The 22218-nt window shown below is 42.6% G+C and overlaps 1 protein-coding gene across 10 annotated transcripts in view; it reads right to left on the reverse strand.

The window, feature by feature from the left end:
* The window catches only part of ELF2 (E74 like ETS transcription factor 2), a 107579-nt gene that overhangs the window by 40264 nt on the left and 45097 nt on the right, over positions 1–22218 (reverse strand). For 3 of the 10 annotated variants that reach the window (XM_040967225.1, XM_040967227.1, XM_040967229.1), the window contains one exon: positions 13661–13763. The exons of the other annotated variants lie outside the window; for them this stretch is intronic. The gene's annotated coding sequence lies outside the window, so the exon portion shown is untranslated. The remainder of the gene's footprint in view (positions 1–13660; positions 13764–22218) is intronic. 10 annotated transcript variants of the gene reach the window in all.

The following is a 22218-nucleotide window of genomic DNA, read 5'->3' on the forward strand; positions in this document are numbered from 1 at the left end:
CTTTCTCTCTGTTCCTCTTTCTCTCTGTAAATCTGTCTTTCCAATAAGAATAAATAAATTTTTAAAGGCACATTTAGCCTCTCTTGCCTTCTTGGTATGCATTTAGCTACTAAATGTTCTTTAAATCATTACTAGATTTCACTTGCTACTCTTTGGAATATTTGTAGCTATGGAAATATATTTGCCTTTGACAAGGAAGCTCCTAGGTTTATAGTGGAGGAGTTTATACAGGCTTCATGGGATGAGTTGGAAAGTTTTCCCTCTTACATTATTTTTACAATGATAACTCGGATGAGAATTATGTATCTCTTGAAATTTAGTAACATATGTGACTCTGACATTTTATTTATTTATTTATTTTTATTGGAAAGGCAGATATACAGAGAGAAGGAGAGACAGAGAGGAAGATCTTCCGTCCAATGATTCACCCCACAAGAGGCACCAATGGCCGGAGCTAAGCCAGTCCAATGCCAGGAACCCGGATCTCCCTCTGGGTCTCCCACGCAGGTGCAGGGTCCCAAGGCTTTGGGCCGTCCTCGCCTGCTCTCCCAGACCACAAGCAGGGAACACAATGGGAAGTGGGGCCGCCAGGATTAGAATCAGCACCCACGTGGGATCCCGCTGCGCTCAAGGCAAGGACTTTGGCCGCTATGCCATCGCACTGGGACTTTTTCTTTTTTTAAGATTTATTTTTGTTAGAAAGGCAGATTTACAGAGAGCGGAAGAGACGGAGAGAAAGATTTGTCCACTGCTTTGTTCACCAACTGGCCACAATTGCTTTATCTGAGCCATCTGTAGCTGGAGCCAGGAACTTCTGAGTCTCCCATGCGGGTGCAGGGTCCCAAGGCTTTGGCTGTCCTCCACTGCTTTCCCAGGCCACAAGCAGGGAACTGGATGGGCAGTGCAGCAGCCGGGATTAGAACTGTGACCCAAATGGAATCCTGACACTTGCAATCAAAGATCTAGCCACTGAGCCATTGTGCCAGGCCTGGTCTGATGATTTTTATTCAAACATTTACAAGTGGGACTATTTTTTTACATTTTGTTTCTTTTTAAGCCAGTTGTACCTTTTATATATATATAAAACATTATTTACTTCATAAGTTTTCAATATTCTCAGAGAAGTGCCAGAATTATGATATGGAATGTGGGTCCCACACAGTAGCTTACAAGTGGTCCAGCACTGTTAAGATTGCAACACTGTATTCTGTTGGTTCTATTTTTTTTTTTTTTTTAAGATTTAATACAGAGAGGAGCAGATACAGAGAGGATCTTCCATCCAATGATTCACTGCGAAGCAGTCACAATGGCTAGAGCTGAGCCAATCTAAAGCCAGGAGCCAGGAGCCTCTTCCAGGCCTCCCACATGGGTGCAGGGTCCCAAGACGTTGCGCTGTGCTCAACTGCTTTCCCAGGCCACAAGCAGGGAGCTGTATGTGAGTGGGGCTGCCGGGATTAGAACTGGTGCCCATATGGGATCCTGGCATGTTTAAGGCGAGGACTTTAGCCACTAAGCTACCGCACCAGGCCCTGCTGGTTCTATTTTTGTCACAGTGCTGTCTTTTTTTTTTTGCTTATTTTTTTGTTTTAAAGATTTATTCATTTTTATTACAAAGTCAGATATACAGAGAGGAGGAGAGATAGAAATATCTTTCGTCCAATGATTCACTCCCCAAGTGACTGCAACGGCCGGTGCTGCGCCAATCCGAAGCCAGGATCCAGGAACTTCTTCCAGGTCTCCCACATGGGTGTAGGGTCCCATGGCTTTGGGCTGTCCTCGACTGCTTTCCCAGGTCAAGTCAGGAAGCTGGATGGGAAGTAGAGCTGCCGGGATTAGAACCGGCGCCCATATGGGATCCCGGGGCGTTCAAGGCGAGGACTTTAGCTGCTAGGCCATGCCACCGGGCCCCACAGTGCTGTCTTTTAGAGGTTTGCCCATTTCATTTTCTAGTTCTACTGATAATTCACCAGCCTTATTTCCTATTAGTTTTGAATTTCATCTTTCTAAACCTTTCTATTGATTTATGGAAAAGGCAGAGAGACAGTGTTCCCATGTACTGGTTTACATTAAGTGTTAGGGACAGCTGGGACTGAGACTGAAGTCAGCAGCAGGGATTCATTCTGGCTCTCCCAGATGAAGACCCTCAGTAGCTTGAGCCTTAGCTGTTGCCTCCAAGGGTGAACCTTAGCAGGGTGCTGGCTGAAGAGCTAAGACTCCACCCAGGCTCTCGATACAGCAGGCAGATGTCAAAATGACATCTTCACCGCTGTGCCCGACCCACCCCGACATTAGATGTATTTGTCTTACTTCTACTTGATTGGTATTTATGGTTAGTCCATTATCAGCGTTCAGACTAATTCTATCAGTGTTTCCTTTTTTCTAACACATTTAGAGATTTATAATTTCAGCAAGTACTACTTCAATCACACTCCAAGTGCTAGACTTATTTTCTTATTAGCTACAAATATTTTATAACTTCTATTTTCTCTTTGACTAGTTGATTAAACTGAGTTTATCGTTTCCAACACTATGAAGTATTTTGATCATCTTTTCGTTGTTTTCTAATTTTATCGCAGTATGGTGGAATAACACATTTTGTGTGCCACTGATTTTTCTAGACAATACTGTGACTCCTCTCTGACACAGCGTATGGTCAGCAACTGAGCCACATGGAACCAAAAAAAAGGTGCAAAGTTCTATATCATTGAGTTATAAACAGTGCACACAAACATCTAGTTTGTGAAATATTTCAGTCCTGTGCTTTGAGTCTTTAAAGCTATTTTTAATTTTGGTTCTGCCTGAGTTTTCAATTTTGACAGAGATATGTTCGTACTCAATTATTTTGTGGATATATTTACTACTTCTGGCAATTCTGGAAGCTTTAAATACTATTTCTTTTTTTTTTAAGATTTATTTTTTTTTTATTACAAAGTCAGATATACAGAGAGGAGGAGACAGAGAGGAAGATCTTCCGTCCGCTGATTCTCTCCCCAAGTGACTGCAACAGCCAGTGCTGCACTCAAGGTGAGGATTTTAGCCACTAGGCCACCACTCTGGGCCCCTTTAAATGCTATTTCAAGACTACACTGGGCTCAGCGGCATGGCCTAGTGGATCAAGTCCTCGCCTTGAACGCACCGGGATCCCATATGGGCACCGGTTCTAATTCCGGCAGCTCCACTTCCCATCCAGCTCCCTGCTTGTGGCCTGGGAAAGTAGTTGAGGACGGCCCAAAGCTTTGGGACCCTGCACCCATGTGGGATACCAGGGAACATGTTCCTGGATCCTGGCTTCGGATTGGCGCAGCACCGGCTGCTGCGCTCACTTGGGGAGTGAATCATCGGACGGAAGATCTTCCTCTCTGTATCTCTGACTTTCCAATAAATAAATAAATCTTAAAAAAAAAAAAAAAAGACTATGTTGTTACGGGCCTGGTGCAGTAGCCTAGCGGCTAAAATCCTTGCCTTGCATGCACCAGGATCCGATATAGATGCAGATCTAATCCCAGTGGCCCCGCTTCCCTTCCAGCTCCCTGCTTGTGGCCTGGGAAAGCAGGCAAGGACGGCCCAAAGTCTTGGGATCCTGCACCCACATAGGATACCCAGAAGAGGCTCCAAACTGCTGGCTTTGGATTGGCTCAGCTCCAGCCATTGCAGCCACTTGGGGAGTGAATCAGAGGATGGAAGATCTTCCTCTCTGTCTCTCCTCCTCTCTGTATTTGACTATACCATTTAAAAAAAAAAAAGACTATGTTGTTAGATGCATGTAAGTTTACAATTATTATATTTCAGATTTTTTTCCTTTTAGAAATTTGCACAATCATCCAAATTAAAATTTTTTTTTACCCTAAATTCTAGTTTATTGTAACAGTTTCCTTTGGTCACTATTTTTCTGGTAAATACAGTTTCTATTTTAAATATCTGCCTTATATGTTATGTATTATCTGCTTCTACATAATTATATTTGTACACCTATTACCAATAGCAGAGATTCTTGTTTTAAAATCATATAAACGACTTTAATATGGTTTGTGCCAGGTTTTAATCTTACTTCCACTATCTTTACGATTTCTGTTTCCACCATTTTTTCCCTTCCCGGTAGTGTTTTATTAAATTAGTCATGTTTAGCTTATTCCCTAACCTGCCCATCCCCCTACTTATTATTTTGGAAGCTGAACTATTTCCATGCTCTGGATACTTAAAATAACTGCCTTTGTTTTCATTTCTCAGCTTCCCTAGATAATGTTTCATACAATTCCTATTTTACTTTCCTTAAGAGCTATCACAATATGGTTCCATTCTGCATTTCTAGTCCTGTCTCACCACAGTATCCTCAGCACCAGTTAAATCACACTGATCGTAGGTCTCCACATACAACACAAATCTTTCGACACTGTTCTGGCCCATGGCATTTTCTTATTTATTCAACAAATACTTTATTGAAAATCTATTAAGTTTCTGACTAATTCAGGTGTGCACAAGGGCTATTATCACTGACATTATGGAGCATAATGTGGAAACGTTAAACAAATAAACACAAATGACAATATGGAGACTAAATACACGGATTAAGAGAAGTCAATTACTACGGTCAACACTCCAAATCTGTGAAATTTGTATCCTTTGATTCAGTAAACTGTGGGTCAAAAATTTTTGAAATAAAATTGCCCCTCTACTGGAAGTATACACTTTTTTCCCAATACAATCTAACAACTAATATCACATTTACGTCGAATTAGGTATTTTAAGTAATCTAGAAACGATTTCAGGTATATAGGAACATTTCATAGGCTATACACAAATACCATATGCCATTTTACAGAAGGAACTCAAGCATCCAAATTTACTGGTATTCTTGGATTGGGGTGGATGGGTCGGGTCCTACAATCTCACTCTTACCAAGCTGAAACTAATGGGCCCTCTTCTACCCCATCCCCCAGCAAGTCACAGGAGTACACATCTACCACCAGGTGGCAGCAAATCACAGCCAGAACTTGGAGTGATTAGGCTATCTGGACCACTTTACCCCTTCTCCCTGGAACTGACTCAGGTCATTTCATTAAACCAACAGTACTGCCACATCTGTATGATTTATTTGTTCTGTAATATACTTACTACCTTAGGATGACAGTCTAACGATCACAAGTTTTTAGGTGTTAACTAAAAAAATACAAAAGTGCTAATCAAAAGGACCTTCTATGGCTTCTGTCTCAGATCTCCATATCCAGTTCCTATCTAGCTACCTGCCAATGCGCCTGGGAAGGCAGCAGAGGATGTCACAAGTGCCTGAGCTCCTGCCACCCACCTGGAGAAGCTACAGGCTCCTGCCATTGGTACAGCGAACCAGTGAATAGAAGAGTGTCTCTCTCCTTTCTATGTACCTCTGCCTCCCAAATAAAATATAAACCTATTTTAAAGAATAATATGTAGGGGCTAACACAGTACACACTAATCCTCCTCCTGAAGTGCCAGCATTACATATGGGTGCTGGTTTTAATTCTAGCTGCTCCACTTCTATCCAGTTCCCTGCTTATGACCCGAGAAACCGAGAAAGCAGCAGAGGATGGAACTTAACTTTGGAACCCTGCACCTGCATGGGATTTCAGGAAAAAAGCTTCTGGTTCCTGGTTTCAAATCAGCCCAGTTCTGACTGCTGCAGCCATTTGGGAAGTGAACCAGAACTCTCTCTGTGTCTCTCCTCTCTGACAATCTGCCTTTCAAATAAAAATAAATTTTAAGAAATAACATCTATACAACAATCTGCGTTTAAGAGAGAAGCGATCCAGTTCTTCAGAGTATAATGCTTGAGCTTAACTCAGTGAGTTAAAAATCCCTGTTTCTTACACTTAAGTAACTATCAAGTTTTGAAAAAAACTATTCAGTTTGGATTGTTCAGAGTCAGAAATAACTTAATACTGAAAGCTTATTTCTACAAATATCGTAAAAAAAATAATAAAAAAGATTCAAACTGTAAATGTTGTTTTCCTTTAGGGGAGATGTCATAATTGTCTATTGATCGATAAGAGGAGCTGAGTTAAGTGCCTTGAAGCCCCTGCTAAAATTCTTGAATTTTGGATCAGCATTAAGAAATAGCAGGGATAGCCACCTGCATCAAGTTATGGCTGCTCCACTTCTGATCCAGCTTCCTGCTAAGGCACTTCGGAAAGCAGCAGAAGGTGGTCCAAGTGCCGAGCCCCTATACCCACGTGGGGAGAAGCTCCCAACTCCTAGCTCCCATTAGGTCTGGTCCTAGCTGTTGCAATATTTGGGGAGTGAAGCAGTAGATGGAGGATCTTTTGTCTGCTGTGTCTTTTCCTCTCTCTGTATAACTCTGATTTCCAAACAGATAAAATTTTTTAAAAATTACTGAATTCTTTCCTAATTGCAGTTAAAACAATGAAAATTTTTTATTGAAGGGAGTATCATTATTCCACTTATAAACTTATATGTTTGCATTACTTCTACTATGTGAGCAATGAATTATCAAGGATGGGGAGGGAGGAGAATGACAACTAAAAAACCAATTCAAAGGTCAAAGGTCATTTAAATGGTACATCTGAAAAAAAAAAAAAACAACTACAGATCAGACCAGGTTAGTAGCAATTAAGATGAGAAGACTTAACACAAACTTTGTAGATGAAATTGCAATGATGGCTTAGTACAGTGGCTGTACTGGCTAATCCTCCACCTGCTAGCATAGGCATTCTATATGGGCACCAGCTGATGTCTCAGCTGCTACACTTCCAATCCAGCTCCCTGCTTATGGCTTGTGAAAACAGAAGAGGGTGGTTTAAGTTTTTCAGCCCCTGAACCCATGCGGGTGGGCTCCTGGCTTTGGACTGGCTCAGCTCCAGCTGTTGCAGCCATTTAGGGAGTAAATCAGTGGACAGAAGACCTTTCTCTTTTCTCTGTGAATTTACCTTTCAAATATAAATGAATAAATCTTAAAGAAAGAGAGAGAGGAAGAGAGGAGAGAAGGATGGATGGATGGATGGATGGATGGATGGATGGATGGATGGGTGGGTGGATGGATGGATGGATGGATGGGTGGATGGATGGATGGGTGGATGGAAGGGAGGGAGAGAGGAGGGAGGGAGGGAGGTAATGGCTAGGCAATGGGTTAGGAGAAGGAGGAAAAAAACAATTAGAAAAGTCTGTGCTTCCCAAATAGAGTTGCATTTCTCCTCCAACACTCAATGGAAATGTGGACTTCCTAGCAAATAGCTAACAGCTCCTCTTCACCATGATAACACAGATAGATTATAAAGAGTTGTTTCCTTATAGATTTTTCCAACAATGGGGGAGCAAGCTCCCTTACAGGGTAGACCACACTGAAAAGAACCTACAAAGAGCACACTGAAAAGAACCTACCAGAGGCAGTCTCAGGTTATTCCACAACCGACTCAAACTAGGGCAACTCCTTTGCTCCCTCCTCCCTTTGATAAGCATTTAGCACTTTGCTCTCCGTTCACCTGGCCAACCTTCTGGAACTCTTTCCCTAAGACTCATGCACAAAACTAGCTAGTGTCTTCCATAGGGCACTCCAACACAAGTAGTCATACAGGGACTCATTTTTCATTAATAAGTACTTGCTGCGGGGAGAGGGGAGAAAAAAAGGGGGGAAAAAAAGTACTTGCTTCTAACTCTCACGCAGGAACAGGATGACATAAGTCAACACAGGGTTGAATGGTCTTAAAATAATGATCTCTTAGTGCACAGTTCTGAACTCCCTTTGTGAGACAGAAAATTGGCTTCTGCCTCTTCTCCTTCCAGGTGTAAGGTTCACCCGAGGTCTGCTTTGATCGCAGAGACCCTTTTTCCCAGAATGAGGTCTGCAGAGAAAATCCTGTACTAACTACACCTGTGATGCCAGCCACAGAACGAAGACAGATGTGATTGTGTCGACCTTGGCTTTCCAAACCAAATAGTTAAAGTTTTATATTGCATCAGGTTTACTACTGGCTTTGGAGAAAAAAAAGAAAATGAAGGATGGTTGAGTCTATTCAAGGAAGTAAACATTTCCAAAGGAAATAACCATCTTTTCTTTCTGTTGAACCAAACTCCTGGTTTTCTCCTCAAATTGTTGCATTTTAAGTAATCACTATAAACACTGACTTTTTTTCTTTATTGGAAAGTCAGATACACAGAGAGGAAGTCATTCCTCCTCATTGAACTTGCTCTCATCTCGGCTTTTCCCATTCTAATTCATCCCCAGACCCCCTTCTCCAGGCAATCTACAGCCTCCCATCTGGGGCCTGGGGTGGTGTGTCCTAACCTGGAGCTCCCCACCTTCCCCACTTATATATATATATATATATATATATATTTTAAACTTATTGTATAATCAGATATACAGAGAGGAAGAGAGACAGAGAGGAAGATGCTCTGTCCGCTGACTCACTACCTAAGTGGCTGCACGGCCAGAGCTGAGCCGATCCAAAGCCAGGAGCCTGAAGCCGCTTCTGGGTCTCCCACACATGTAAGGGGTCCCCCAAGTGCTTTGGGCTGTCTTCCACTGCTTTCCCAGGCCACACGCAGGGAGCAGGATGGGAAGAGGGGCCACCGGGATTAGATCCTGCACCCATATGGTATCCCAGTACATACAAGATGAGGACTTTAGTTGCTAGGCTACCACGCTGGGCCCACATTGAGTTATTTTTCAACTTAAATTGCAGAGGAAAAGGTAATGTGGGAGGAAAAAGGAATTTTTAAAAAATGGTTTATTTATTTGAAAGGTAGAATTACAGAGAGGGAGAGACAAACAGAAAATTTCTACTACTACACTTCCCAAAATAACCCTTACAAAGTACAATTTTATGACCCCTGTTTCTTTTTCCTTTTTTTAAGATTTATATGTGACCAAAGAAGTCCATGATTAAAAAGATTAAAAATCCTTTCAAAAGTTAACAGGGAAGATGTCCTCTCAACCTAGTATTTAACCCTGTTTCCCTTATTAAAACATGTTAAATATTCTAATGAAAGGTTTTTCCAAAAGCTATGACTTACATAATAGCTACACCTAACAATTTCATGATTTGTTCACCATTTAAGTCATGTGCAACTTCACCTAGTTTGTTGTATTTTCCTATCTATGCCCCATTTTTGTTTATTAATTGCTATTATATTTTTCCATCTAGTATATAAGCTCCATCAGAACTGTGCGGTTTCCATTTCTAAATCCCCACACCTGCAAGAGTGCTTAGCAATCACAGGCATCCAAAGAATATTCAAATGGGACCTGGCTCCTAGCCTCAGCCTGGCCCAGCCTAGCTGCTGCTGCCATGTATGGAATGAAGCAGTTCACAGAAGTTATTCTCTCCCTTTCTCTGCAACTCTGCCTTCCAAATAGTAAAACTTTTTTTTAAAAAAGATTTATTTTATTTTTATTAGAAAGTCAGGGAGGAGGAAAGACAGAGAGGAAGATCTTCCGTCTGATGATTCACTCCCCATGTGGCTGCAATGGCTGCTGCTGTGCTGATCCAAAGCCAGGAGCCAGGAGCCTCTTCTGGATCTCCCACATGGGTGCAGGGTCCCAAGACCTGGGCCATCCTCAACTGCTTTCCCAGTTCACATGCAGGGAGCTGGATGGGAAGTGGGGCTGCCAGGACATGAACCATCACCCATATCAGATCCCAGTGCATGCCAGGTAAGGACTTTAGTTGCTAGGCTACCGTGCCTTGCCCAAATAGTAAAACTTTTAAAATAATAATTATCTAATGGTTGCCTATTAAATACCTCTCCAATAGTGCTCTAGAACAGTGCTCTAGAACAGTGCTCCAGCAGGGCTTTGGAAATAGCTGACAGTTTCTGGACCTGCTCCATTGCTAGCCTTAGGGCTTTTGAAAAGATAAGACTACATTAGTCCTGAAATAAATCCTATTCTGGGGTGGGTGGGGGAATCTCTGATTTCTAAAGATACCATAGATTAAAATGCATTCCCAAAATAGCAGGGTGGGGAGTGGGACAGTGGAGATTGTTGGATAGAAAAGAACAAAACAGACCACGGTCTGAGGACAGGCTTGGCTTCACTGTGTGTAGAAAGAAAAGACAAAGAATTGAGGATTAGTTACTGAGTAAGACCATGGAAGACTCACGAGGAAGAGGGACAGAACAACCTTAATATTCACACATTTAAACATTTTAATACAATGGAGTTGAATAGCTAAGTAAGCTTCCTACCCCAGTGCCTAGGACTGTTACAGTAATTCAGATGCAAAGATTAAATAGGAAAGCATCAAATAGCACCTCTTTATTTTTAAAAAAATAATGGAAATTATCAACTATGAATTCAGTTGCCTCTCTGAAAAAGCTCACATACAACTTCAGAAGAGTGGTGAAACAAGCATCATTCCAATAACCTATGTGCATACATCTTTTTTCAGAAGGATGCTCCAAATTTTTCAAGAAATAAAGCAAAAATTAGTTTCATGGTTCAACACTTACTTTTTTTTATTGGAAAGTCAGATATACAGAGAAGAGGAGAGACAGAGAGGAAAATATTCTACCTGATGATTCACTCCCCAAGCAGCTGCGCCGATCCAAAGCCAGGAGTCCAGAGCCTCTTCCAGGTCTCACACATGGATGCAAGGTCCTAAGGCTTTATGCTGTCCTTGTTTGAACACCCAGCTGACAGCTGAGTTTTCTTTACACCAGCTCTAACTAAATGACATTCTATTTCATGTTTTAAAATATCCGGTTTTTAAGGCAGCCTCCCCTTCCATCCTAAAACAACTGCCCTGCTTTGGGGTTCTGCTTTGAATCATTATCTACTTAAACTCAGGAAGTTTCATTTTTAGTAATTACACACACATAGTACAAGTGTTGGCACTTGCAATAAAGGCACCACTTCCTACATCCTTGTCAGAGTACCTGGGTCTGAGCTGCCCTTCCACTCTGGATTCAAATCCTGCTGATACGCACCATGGGACACAGTGGTGAGGTAATAGTCCAGATTAGTTATAAACCTGCCTCACAACCAGGTAACCTAGACTGAATCCTGGCTCCAGACTCAGCTCCTACCCCAAACTCACTCCCTCTCTAAAGAATATTTTAGACAGTAGTAAGTAGGGGAGTATACAGTAGTTAAGCCCCTACTACCTACAGAAGCAGAAATTCAAGCACTGGCTGCTCCTCTCCCCATCTGGTTTTCTATTACTGAAGTATGTGAGGAAATGGATGGCAGCCTGAGGGATCAGGCTCCTGCCATGCATGAGGTAGACCTGGATGGAGTTTCTGGACTCCTGGCTTTGATCTGACAAAGCCCTGGTCACAGGCATTTGGGGAGCAAACTAGACAATGAAATACATCTCTTCTCTGTGTTTCTGTCTCCACGTATGTGTGTGTGTGCGCGCGCGTGTGTGCTGTTCTGCCTTTCAAACAGATGAATAAACATATTTTATAGGGACAAGACACAATTTTATACCTATATATTGAAATACTTTTTGTTTTCTACATTCTCTGTAATGTATTACTTTTTTTTTTTTTTTAAGTTGCAAAGGCAGATATACATGGAGGAGAAAAGACAGACAGGAAGATCTTCCGTCCGATGATTCACTCCCCAAGTGAGCGCAACGGCCAGAACTGAGCCAATCTGAAGCCAGGAGCTTCCTCTGGGTCTCCCACACGGGTGCAGGGTCCCAAGGCTTTGGGCTGTCCTGGATTGCATTCCCAGGCCATAAGCAGGGAGCTAGAATGGGAAGTGGGGCCGCCGGGATTAGAACTGGCACCCATATGGGATCCTGGTGCATTCAAGGCGAGGACTTTAACCGCTATACTATCACGCCAGGCCCTGTAATGTATTACCTTATAGTTACTTTGTTTACTTAAATAATATATTTTAGGGATTCTAATTTACTATCCTCTATTTAAAGACAATATAGAATTTATAGTTTACTCAACATACATAAGACTTATCCTCAGAAATAATTCCAATTTTTCATAAGCCTGATATTTAAAGTTTAGACCCTTTGTACATGAGAGTGTCTTTGGGCTTCAGCTTTCACAATTTTATTTATTTGAGAGAGAGACAGGCAGAAAGACATAGTGCTCCCACCTGTTGGTTCATTCCCGGAATGTCTTGAGTTCTAACTCGCATCTCCCACATGAATGCTAGGGACATGCTCACCATAGCATCACCTGCTCCCTCCCAGGGTGTGTATCGGCCCTCTGCTTCATCAGGGAGCCACGCCAGGACATGAACCATGTGTTTCAGTATGGAATGTGAGTGTCCTAAACAACACCTTAATCACTCAAAAAATGCCTGTCACTAAATGCAAGCTTTGAGAACATTATTCTATCATAGCACATCATATCTCATTAATTCCAAGATCCACATTTTTTTAATATTTGACATCTAAAAGAGCATTATCTTACAATTTATTTACTTTTTAACATGATCCAAAGTCAGAAATCAGAAGCCTCTGCCAGGTCTTCCACATAAGTACAGGATTCCAAGGCTTTGGGCCATCCTATACTGCTTTCCCTGGCTACAGCAGGGAGTAAATGGGAAGCAGAGCAACCAGAGCATAATCCTGTTGTTTCAAGGTGAAAAATTAGCCAGCTGAGTTATCATGGCAATCCCAATATTTTAATTTTTTAAAGATTTTTAAATTTAAGGCCCAGTGTGGTGACCTAGCAGCTAAAGTACTTGCCTTGAATGTGCCAGGATCCCATTTGGGCACTGGCTCATGTCTTGGCAGCCCCACTTCCCATCCAGCTCTCTGCCTGTAGCCTGGGAAAGCAGCTGAGGATTGCCCAAAGCCTTGGGAGCCGGCATCCACATGGGAAACCTGGAAGAGGCTCCAGGAGCCTAGCTTTGGATCAGCTCAGCTCTGGCCGTTGCAGCCATCTAGGAAGTGAATCATTGGATGGAAGATCTTCCTCTCTGTCTCTTTGTATGTTTGACTTTCCAATAAAAAAATAAAATAAGTCTTTTTAAAAAAGATTTATTAATTTACTTGAAAGGTCAAGTTACAGAGAGAGAGAGACAGAGAGAGATTTTCCATCCCCAGTTCACTCCCCAGATGGCCACAATGGCTGCAGCTGGACCAGGACAAAGCCAGGAGCCTAGGGTTCTACCCAGGTCTCCCATGTGGATGGCAGGGATCCAAGTGCTTGGGTTATCTTTTGTTGCTTTCCCAGCATTGTGAGTGGTGACTGAACTTGATGTTCCACAATGTCCATCCCTTAATAATACTAACTAATCTTCACCATCTTTATAATTCAGACAACTTTAAAAGTGAAAATTAAATTAAGATTCATATTTTACCATCTTAGAAAATCTATGACGAGGACAACCTCAAGAAAATAGAAAACTGGTGGAGAAAGGGGGACTGTGTTTTAAAAATTTAGGAAAATGTCTAGATTAGACACAGAAGTAACTAAAATGACTTGAAGATGATCAGTGGACAATAGATTCCAAGGAAGCAGAGGCATGAAATAGCTCTAGGACTTTATCTATAGAAGGAAACAAATATTAGAAACAAGGCAAGAGCTAACTCATACAGCAAATCACCTTGGAAGAAAAGTACTCCTGGATTATTTTTTCCTCCTTTAGGAAGAATTATAATCACCTTTTAAACAAAAATATGGTATAGGTAGATTAAATTATTTCCATTAAATATAAAATTATAAACATTCTTAATAAATTTAAAAACCAACCTACCAGCATTGTCTTCCTTCTGGCTCAATCTGTTTCACCTTCACGCAATCCTAGGATAGGGGCTCCTTTTCAGATCCCCAATTTTTCATGTCGATCTTCTACCTCCCTGTGGCAACAATATTTTCTAATTAAAAGAGTCCTTTTGTGCCACAGGGAGGATTTCTGATGGTATAACAAATACAAAAGTTATCACAGCTCATCATGAGGTCAAATCATTGCTGAGATTCTTCCAGAAAGAAATCTGACTCCTTACTTTTCAAGAAAGCAATCTGGTTTTATTTTTTCAAACTGTATTTTAAAAACTTGAACTTTTATTCATTAAAAAAAAAAACACTCCTTTCCTGGCTAAATAATAGAATTATGTAAAATTTTTATCATTCATCCTTCTTTTCTTTTTTTTCTTAAAGATTTATTTTTATTATTTTTTTATTGGAAAGGCAGATATACAGAGAGGAGAGACAGAGAGGAAGATCTTCCATCCGTTGATTCACTCCCCAAGTGAGCGCAACGGCCGATACTATGCCAATCCAAAGCCAGGAGCCTCTTCCGGGTCTCCCACGTGGGTGCAGGGTCCCAAAGCTTTGGGCCGTCCTCGACTGCTTTCCCGGGCCACAGGCAGGGAGCTGGAAGGGAAGCGAGGCTGCTGGGATTAGAACCGGCGCCCATATGGGATCCGGGGCGTGCAAGGCGAGGACCTTTAACCACTTGTGCCACCATGCTGGGCCCCATCCTTCTTTTCAACTAATCATATTTGTTGATCACATATTTTATTTTCTTGTCAATTAAAGGATCAACTTGTTATGTTTCGGTATCTTGTCATGAAACAAAGTCGTAGCCTCAGTAATAAGAGAAATAGGAAGCTACCACATCAAGGTTTATTAGTAAAAATTAACATGTCTTCTTGTATTATTGTAACATTAACTATGCTTAAGATGTACATTCTTTTAAGCAGACCACAAGAAAACTTATAAAAAACTTCAGCCTGGGCCCGGCGCTGTGGCACAAGTGGTTAAGGTCCTCGCCTTGCACACCCAGGATCCCATATGGGCGCCGGTTCTAATCCCAGCAGCCCTGCTTCCCATCCAGCTCCCTGACTGTGGCCCGGGAAAGTAGTCAAGGACAGCCCAAAGCTTTGGGACCCTGCACCCACATGGGAGACCCGGAAGAGGCTCCTGGCTTTGGATCGGCATAGCATTGGCCGTTGCGCTCATTTGGGGAGTGAATCATCGGATGGAAGATCTTCCTCTCTGTCTCTCCTCCTCTCTGTATATCCACCTTTCCAATAAAAAAATAATAAAAATAAATCTTTAAAAAAAAAAAAGAACTTCAGCCTTTTTTTTCTTAATTCTAAGATTACAGGTGATGATTTTCAGCTCATTTATTCTTTGCCAGATCTCTCAATTTTTCCACTGAGAATATATTGCTTTCAATGTAAGAAAAAAAAAATCAAATGTAGCTATAAGCAAGAATGATTTAAACCAAAGTGATAAATAAATCTAAGTATGACATTATGGGTTTGATATATTTTTAAGTGACCACATTTATCTTTTGGGTGACTGTCATTTTATAATTTAATAATCACAAGTTATTCAATATTTAGTAAGACATCCCAAAAGAAAATAAATTTATAATTTCATATGGATGACTCTTGCATTCTAATACTAATTCAAAAGTCAGTTTGTTTCAGTTCATATTTTCAGTTCATATCAAATCATGTATTCAACAGTTTAGACAAAAAAAAAGAAGTGTTCTTCATCCTCAGAATATCAGAAAGCAGTGTACATAACACAGGTCACAGTGGTTATAGAAAGTTTCACCCAGTTTTACCTCAAAGAATGGGTGACAGCTAAGCATAGAATGGACAAAGGAAACGGCCTCGTGCAAAAGCCCAGAACATTAAGCAACACAATTTGTACAAAGGTTATCCAGTGAAGCAGCTGTGGTAGGCAGGGTCTTAGCAGATAAGAAGGCCAGATTAAGGTGACACTGAAGTTAGCAGAGTTGGACGACACTGAAGTTAGCACCGTTTCTCATGAACAATTGACTTGAATAGAAAACAATGCAGATGCCAGAACACGTAAAGTAATGAAAGGAATACAGACGGAAGGTATAAAGCAACTGTTAATTTTAAAAATGAAAGTGAAAGGAAGTAGAAAACTGTAACAGAGATGTAAACAAAGTTAAACTAATGTATTTTTTTAATGTATAAAACACCCACCCATAGATGAAGGTACTGAAGTTAAGGGAACACTCACATGTCAACAAGCGCTGTGTTTTACACAGTCATAACTCTGGATTCCTCTTCAATGATAGTAAAACACTCCAGAAAGGTCAAATACTGTCAAGTTCTAAAGCAGAAATCTGAACCCAGAAGTAACCCAAATCATTTCTCTTAAAAAGCTAAAAAGCATGGGCCTGGCATGATAGCCTAGTGGCTAAAGTCCTTGCCTTTCAAGCACCTAGGATCCCATAAGGGCACCGGCTCTAATCCCAGCAGCCCAGTTTCCCATCCAGCTCCCTGCTTGTGGCCTGGGAAAGCAGTGGAGGATGGCCACATGGGAGACCCGGAAGAGGCTTGAGGCTCCTGGCTCCTGGCTTTGAATCAGCACAGCTCCATGGCTCCAGCCATAGCGGCACTTGGGGAGTGAATCATCAGACAGAATATCTTCCTCTCTGTCTCTTCTCTCTGTACATTTGACTTTTCAATTAAAATAAATAATTTTTTTTAAAAAAAAGGCTAAAAACCAGCAAGCCAATAAGCTCAGAAATGGCTTCCCAACATTTCTTTTTAATCATATTTGACTGTTCTTTGGCCCCTCTTCCTGTACTTGAACATATAAGCACTCCCTAAGGTAGACTGCTTAATTCTAATTCCCAGATAGACAAACACAGAATTTAAACGTCTTCCCCTTTGAGAAATCTCCCAAATATTTTTCCCCTTGAAGATGCAATGTATTTCCACAGTTTTGAGGAAGGATGATTCCCAAAGGAGTTTGTCTCAGACTTTTCTTTACTACGCTCAGTCGTCCTAGTTAGCATCCATGTGTCCACCCTCACACGTGCTCAACGGGCTGCTTCTCCTCGCTCTCCACCCCAGGAGAAAGCACCGACAGGGCTCTCCTGGCTAACGACTGCATTTGGCCCCTGGAGTGCCTCAACAAAAGATCAGAGAGGAAGAACAAAATCAAGGAACTTATCCTGACTCTCAGGCAGCTAGGATCCTACATCAAAAGGTCCAGTTCTCCAAAGATGATCAGCTGTCTTAGAATCTGCTAATCCCTCCCTTCCCTAAGTCTTTGTGCCAAAGGACAGAAACAGCTGTTATTCCTGGTTCGGGAACATTGCTCAATCTCTTACAGTTACCCCATGCTTATTCACATGTCTATATAGCCCTTTATTAAAATATTCCTTATATCATCCTAATCTGAGCATGCTATTGCTTTTGTGATGAGACTCTATACATTTATACATCTTTACATATTTCTCTTGAAATGTTTTGTTTCAACTCAAAAGTAACATCACTATGACCAAATTTAGCCACTTCACAAAACAGTCTAGCCTTCCTCTAACCGCCAATGGCGATCCTGTCATCATCATTTAGGGTCAAAACCAAAGTAACGTTTTTCCTATGCCTCTCTCCCTTATCTGCAAAGTCACATCCTGTTTGATCTTACATAGCAGGTAGCTTATATAAGCCCCCTTGGTTTTTACTATTTCTCAAGTCTTTTCACAACTCATTAAAACAGTCTTCTTACTTCACGTTTTCCCTACAATTCATTTTATATCCACAAAAGACACTAATTGTGTTAAGTACTTTCTACTTGGATCTTTTCAAATAGCTCTGCTTCTTCTACCTAATTACCAACTCTAGAAACTCAATGCACCATCTAGCATTCACTCTTAACAGAACTCCCTGTCGGGGTCTCAGGACGGGGCGTCTCATGCCTGGATCCCACACGCCAGCTACATGTGCACATGGTGAGCTTTCCCCAGGCCTGCCTGGGCTCCGGGGGCTGCTCCCTTCGGGGTGAGTACACCAAGGGGGGAAGTATCCATGACTGGGTAGGTCCGGGGCCCACCCACCGCCCTCATTGGGCAGTGAATGGGATTGGCAAGGGGCATGACCTGGGACCTGGGGGTTTAAACTTCCTGCAGTCTCCAGCCTGCTGGCTGCTGGTGGGTCTCAGGACGGGGCATCTCATACTGGGATCCCACATGCCAGCCACCATGTGTACATGGTGAGCTGTCCCCGGGCAGCCAGGCTCTGCCTGCAGCCGTCCAGCCGGGGAGCTCTGGGGTTTGGGTTCTTTGAATCGCTGCTTAGGTAGTTACAGGTTGAACCCACTGTGCTTCTGGGATGCGAGTAAAAAGTAAAGATTCCCACTGACAGTAACTCTTCCTTTGAAGAACTTGTAATCACTTAACAATGCTGAGCACAGAACACCAGTCCATGCAAAAGCTAAGGCTCAGGGCTTGTCCTGCAGGATATGCTATTATCTGACATGATGACAGATCAGCTGACGGGTCACGCTAGGCAGAGCCATGACATTAACTAGCACTTGAGAAACATATATGCGGGTGGATTCTGTGAGGGATGTGTGGGCCAAACCCCGTGGAAATTCTAGCCCCACGGGTTAGCTCAACAGTTTGGGTGGTGATGGACTAAGCTAGGTGTGACCAAGGAGCTTGCCATCAATCACAGGCAAAGGAACCCACAACAGTCTGGACTGGTCAGGGCAGCAGCACCAGAATGTGCATCCTGAAGAGGGTGTAGGGTGGGCTGGGCTGCAACGTTTACCAGCTCATACAAGGCCAAAGGGAAGGCCAGACTTTGCCGGGCACTGGCCTAAAAACCATTGGCATATATGAGAACTGGGTTGGGGAGTGGATCAAGTGGAGGAACTTGGGAAATTCCTCTGGCGAGTCACAGCTCCCGCTGGTGAACAAGTGGTCCAGACCCGGAGGTCGGACAAGCTGGGCAAAGTAACTCCAATGGCTGGCGATTGTGTGAATTGGTAATGGAGCACGACAAACTGGGCAGGACTGAGCAAGCCTTGACCTACAAGTGAAACTAGAAGCCAAGATGGAGCACAGATCATGCTGAGCTAAGCTCTTGCACCTACTTGTCTACGTGAGTCATGGACTCTGAGCCACAGTGTCTAAGACAGAGGCCGTAACAGGTGAGGGACTGAGCCAAGCTGAGTCAGAGCAACTACTGGCATGCGTGTGATCTATGGCTGGGAACAGGTGCAGTTGGGGAGCTAAGGGGACACCCTAACTGGGTGGAGGTTCCCACCAAGGGGCGCGTGGCATAGAATGGGGGCTGCATTCTGACCAGGATACAGTTGTAGTCTCCGTTGGCACAAGTGTGGACTGGGACTGGATGCACCAGGCCGGGCCAGACTCCAACACAATCTGGTGTCCTGGAGGACCAGGGTAGATGTGGGACAGACTAGGCTAGGTCTCAACCCCTACTAAGCCATATGTGAGCCATATGTGGGTATGGACAAGCCATAGCTGGGCTGAAACAACCAACAGCAAGAACCAGAATGGGTTGAAGGCCAGTCAGGAAAAGCCACTGTTCCTGCTAGGAATGGAGGTGGACTGAGTAGTTCTGGCTCATGGACCCACCGGTATGCGCAAAATCTGGCAATGGGACAGGTTCTGATGGAGGAGCCTGGGCAACTCCTCTGGCAGGACACAGTCCCTGCAGGTAAGCGCAAGAAGCATGATAGGAAACAGCCCAGAATAGGCCATGGGAAGTTACCCACTGGCATACATGTGGCATGGGTCCGGGGCAGACCAGGCTGAATCAGTTCACATCATCCACTAGCAAATTCAAACACCAGAACAGAGTGTGGGTCGAGCCAGGTTCAGTCGTGACAAAAACCAGTGCACAGAACAGAAGGCCAAGGTGAGTTTGCCTGTACCAGATGTGGCCCAGCACCCAACAAGCACACATGAGAACCAGGAAAGGAGCGGGCAGAGCTGGCACGGGGAATAAGGGAGGGTCCCCTTGCCAGACAACCACTCCCACTGGAGAGTGTAAGCTGGGATGGGGGCAGACCAGACTAGGCAGGGCTACAACACCTATATGTTTCATGTGGACTAGTTCAGGGAAAAGCCAGGCTGAGCTGATTATTCCTATTGGTGCAAGCATAAATTAGAGTAGGTTAGGGTTGTTTGGGCTTAGCTACAGCATCAGCTGGAAGAAGCTGGCACTGGGGGCTAATTCTGTTGAGTCAAACTACAGAACTACCTGAAAAGTGCATAATCCGGGAGTGGGAGAGACCTGGGAGGGAAATAGTGGGCTCTTCCCTCTTGGCTTACCACTTCCATAGGAGGGCACAAAACCAGGACAAGGGCTGTGGTGGCTAGACAGAGGGGTACTCAACAACATCCATGAGGGGTGGATAGTTGAGCTGGTTAGGTAGAACTAAGCTCAATACCCATTGGCATGTACGAGATCCAAATGGGATGTGGGACAGACTGGACTAGTCTACTACACATACTGGCAAACCAGGGTAGAGAGCAGGCCTGGTGGGGTTTATTGTGGGTCGCTCTGACTAGGCTGCAGCTCCCACTGATTTATGTGTGGGCCGAGTGTATGCTGGGCAGAACCAGGCTGGACTGCAACACCCATTGGTTCCAGTGGAAGTCAGGGCTGAAAACAGAACCAATCCAGCAATTGCAACCACCAGCTGATCAGGGCGATGGACTGTGCTTGCTAGTACATACCAGAATCTGGTCTGGGAACATCTCAGTTTCTTTGGGGGATCTCCCCAGTCAAAATGCCAGACTCAGAACACTGACCAAGAAAAGACAGAGGACAGAACAAGTCAATCAACCACCTCAGCTATTTGTTGGCAGCGAAATACTGGGCAAATGGAGACTCTATGCTGGACTGTGTCAATCAATGGATTCTTCAACGACCTCATCGTGCTTGGAGTGGAGAGACTGGCAGAGATTCATAACTGGTGAACTATCAAAACCACTTGAGCAAAAATCTCGAAGCATGCCCCACATCTGGGACCTGGCGTGTGAGACTGGGCGGGGCTTCTCCCTCAATATCCCCCTTTACCTCAGATACATGAAGGAAACAATATGGAAATAAGAGTCTTACCCACTTTCCTATAGCCCTTGAACCTTTTTACCGTAATTAACTATATAAAGATTGTCAAAAATATAATAAAAAATAAATAACAGAACTTCCTGTCAATTATCTTATTTACTCATTTCTAAACTTGCCTTGAATTTCCATATTCCACTCACATATTAATTATATTTCCTTCAGTCTATAATGCCTTTCACTTACTTCCAAACTGCCCACCCAAATCCTACCTACCATCTGTCCTTTCTTCACTTTCTCTAAAATATTCGCTACTCCTGTAACTTGAACTTTTACTCTTCTGGAAATTCCATTGAATATTTACACACAAGAGTCTTTAAAATAGGTTACAAAAAAATGCAATTAAAAGTAAGTTATGTTAGTAAACAATTCTGAAATCCATGTATAGCTTTTATCTAATATACCTTTTGCAAGATTTCTCACATTGCTCAGAGGGTTACAGCTTTGTAATTGAATATAATACACATTTCACTGTAGAACTACATTAGTAACCATGTGAAGGAAGTGTTCTTCATGTAACAAGGGCTAAGTATTTTTACTGCTTTATCACAATCTAAAGTGAAAACTTCAGAGGATAGGTAGCTATAAGGGGCACGTCTTAACATGAAAGATGAAATTCTAGACAACTCAAACTTCTTAACCAAGTCTTAAAAGATTTCTTATCAAAACCTATCCAATAACTGAGCTCCTTGATATGAATCTGTTGCTTGTTAAATGATAGTACTAACAACTTTTTAAATGTATATTATCTACAGGGAGCTTCCAAAAGTTCATGAAAACTGAATTTCAAAAACAATGAAAATTTTCTATTAAGTTTTTGAAGCCTCCTGGTGTAGTCACAACGTTTTTAAAAAGTAAATATAAAAATTATATTTCAAAATCTACAAAGAATCTAAGAAATTTGTTCTTGATTCACATCAGTCTATCAGACGTGAATAGATGCAGAGCCCCAGAACTGATGCAGTCTACAATGACAGAGGAAGATACTTCAGCCCCACCAGAGTCAAGGTCATCCTTTGTCCATATTTTATTACTATGCCTTACAAGTTCTTAATACTCACTATACTCAAGTTATCATTACAAGCAGCTTATTATAGTTTTAAATGAATATGCCATTTTTGAAGTTTCAAAGTATATTATATCAATATCACACAGAAGGTCTATAAGAGAAATGCAGACTTTGTAAAAAGATGAAGCAAGATAGCTTATGTGTACTACCATGGAAATGAGAAATAATTTTATAACAAAATGCAGGCAGGCATTTGGTCCAGCAATTAAGACTTTGGTTAACTGGGTCCAGTACAGTAGCCTATTAGCTGAAGTTCTTGCCTTGCATGTGCTGTGATCCCACACAGGTGTCGGTTCTAATCCTGGCTGCCCCACTTCCCACCCAGCTCCCTGCCTGTGACCTAGGAAAGCAGCAGAGGACGGC

The sequence above is a fragment of the Ochotona curzoniae genome, unplaced genomic scaffold (genome assembly GCF_017591425.1).
Source record: "Ochotona curzoniae isolate NIBS_2020 unplaced genomic scaffold, NIBS_Ocur_1.0 scaffold_4506, whole genome shotgun sequence".
In the NCBI taxonomy this organism is placed as follows: Eukaryota; Metazoa; Chordata; class Mammalia; order Lagomorpha; family Ochotonidae; genus Ochotona; species Ochotona curzoniae.